General features: G+C 41.5%; 1 protein-coding gene across 6 annotated transcripts in view; it reads left to right on the top strand.

Annotated features, from left to right (window-relative positions):
• sox2 (SRY-box transcription factor 2) overlaps window positions 1-2,399 on the top strand; it is a 73,368-nt gene that overhangs the window by 37,060 nt on the left and 33,909 nt on the right. For 3 of the 6 annotated variants that reach the window (XR_004213532.1, XR_004213530.1, XR_004213528.1), the window contains exon 3: window positions 803-946. The exons of the other annotated variants lie outside the window; for them this stretch is intronic. The gene's annotated coding sequence lies outside the window, so the exon portion shown is untranslated. The remainder of the gene's footprint in view (window positions 1-802; window positions 947-2,399) is intronic. 6 annotated transcript variants of the gene reach the window in all.

Below are 2,399 nucleotides of genomic sequence, written 5' to 3'. Positions count from 1 at the left end.
TTTTTTCCTGGCTGAGCGCTGCACCTTTGATGTGGTGGAAAAGCGTCTTGAATGGAGATAATACTTGATGTATTTGATGGTTAACGTGTGTTTTCTGTGGAGCATCATACAGGGCTGCAGCTTATTTGTAACGCCTGTAAAGATTGCATGTTGACACAAACAGGATGCACACTTTCAGGCCAAGGCTCCTTTTTAAAATAGTATTTCACACTTGTATCGTGTTGTATTTGATAGGCCTACTGATGCCCTTAGATGATGTTTTTTTCTTTTGGCTGACAAAACCACAGTTAAACACATCCATGCTTTAGATTTTCACTCTCCATTCGGATTTTCTTGTGAAAATGGGTTTTAGGAATACAAAAAAAAGAGTCTTCATATAAAATAGTCCCTTCACATGTGAGTGACGCCAAACAGTCAGAAAGTAGGACACGGTAAATGTTCACTCTGAAATCACTGATATCGTGCTATCTCAGTAAAAAAAATATTAGCCTGCAGTTAGCCCCTGAGCTTTTCCAAAATGTGATTTAATCTCAGAGGCGCTCTAACCTCAGTGGCGCTCCTGTTCAAACATTAAATAAAAGCGCTGCACAGCCAACACTGACGGCGATACAGGGAATCAAGTGTTTAAAATGTTACACCTCATCCAGTGATAATGCGTGAAAGAGGGCTGATGCCACCGTGACATTTTCTTCTTATCTTACTTTGTTAAAAAAATGCTGTATATGGCACAGTCTGATGTTTCTTGTTATATATAAAAAAAAAATTACAACACGGGCAACCAGGTGTGTTTTGTGTGTTATAGAGGCCCGGGGAAGGTGGTCCCGTCCTTTCATCCACCCGTCTATCTACCCATCCGTCCGTTCATCCATCCATCCATCTCCCCTTCTGTTGCTCGCGTGCAGAGTCTGGCTGTCGCAGCTCGAGGATATTTGGACTGCAACAGGTGGTAAGCGCGCCCCTCTGCTATTTTTTATTTTTTTGCCCCCGTTTAAAAAAAACAAAAAAAAAAAAAAACAACTCCCAGATGTTATCTATGATAACCTGGCGTGTGTGCGCGCGTGTCGAGCTCGGGCTCTTTCTAGTGGTCTTTATCAAATCATTGAAGTGTTGCATTGTGTAAGTGTTGGACTTTTCCCGTTATTTTAGAAGGGACGGTTATTAGTCTACATGTTTCAATAAATAGAGTATAACATATACGATACAATAGGATCTGGATATGAACCGTTTAAACAAGACAAGGCTGTGAAGTAGGCCTCATTTAAAAAATGACAACATGAAATAAATGAATGGAATAAAAAACAAAATGAAGACACTATTAGTCCACAGTGCGAATTCAAAGTTAGGTGCGCCTGCAGTTTATACTGGCCGCTTTCCAAATCCTGTTTATTGTTGAGATTATATGATTTTTTAAATTAGGTCAAATGACCCCCCTCCACCCCCCACACACACACACAAACACACACGCAAACAAAACGAGCTTAGTGGCCTGTATTGCCACGAAATCCACTTTCCTTTTTCGCCACGTTGCTGATAATAAGGAGGAGGGGGCATGGCGTCACCCACACATGAAGCGGTCCATTGGTCCTAATGTGTTTCCGTTGCTTAGTTTACTTCGATAGCCGATATTTTTTGGTCCGTGGCAGCCAAGTAATCCAATTGTCATGCAGGAGATCCAATAATACATGTGTAGGCCTGTTTGACTGCACGCTATTAGACTATTTCTGACGTGTATCTCCATTATCATGAAATACAGAAATATAGATATATTAATAATTTATGCATCCTAAATGTATTTTCAGAAACACATGCCTCTTGATTGACAAGTGCTTTTTAAATAAAAACAACAAACCAATATTTTCTGAGGCAGACAGGCATGTATTTAATATTAAAATAGTTGTGTTGTTTTACGCTTTTTCCAATAATGCTCCCGTTATTTTTATGAACGTCAGGTTTTTTTATGGCCACGGGAGTGCAGATTGGGCCTTTTAAAGTACAGACTTTTACACACGTTACTATAATGTGCCTGATGAATGTAGGCTTTTGTCTCACGATGATGCAAGTCAAAGGAAAGGAAAGTTGGCAGAGTGAGCCCATGTTGCTGAGGAAATAAAAGGCATATCAAAAATGATCAACCTAACGATGTTCACGTTTTCTTCTGACACCCAGAAGACTTTTTAAAAGACTGCCCGACATCTCGTCACAGAGGAAGACTGTAAGAATGGGTGAATAGCAAAACTGTCAGAGCAGAGAGCTGCGTGCGTGTGTGTGCGTGCGTGTTTGTGTTTGGAGCGCAGAGGGACTGAATGGCAGCTAGCCTGCTGATCAAGCGCAGGTGCAGGGAAGGGAAGCGGGCGGTGTGTGGAGAGGGCTCCCTCTCTCCCTCTCTCTCTCTCTCTCAC

The sequence above is a fragment of the Anarrhichthys ocellatus genome, unplaced genomic scaffold, assembly GCF_004355925.1.
Source record: "Anarrhichthys ocellatus isolate YVR2014 unplaced genomic scaffold, GSC_Weel_1.0 scaffold48, whole genome shotgun sequence".
In the NCBI taxonomy this organism is placed as follows: Eukaryota; Metazoa; Chordata; class Actinopteri; order Perciformes; family Anarhichadidae; genus Anarrhichthys; species Anarrhichthys ocellatus.
Note: the sequence above shows the minus strand (reverse complement) of the source record. Positions and strands in the feature narration are given on the sequence as shown.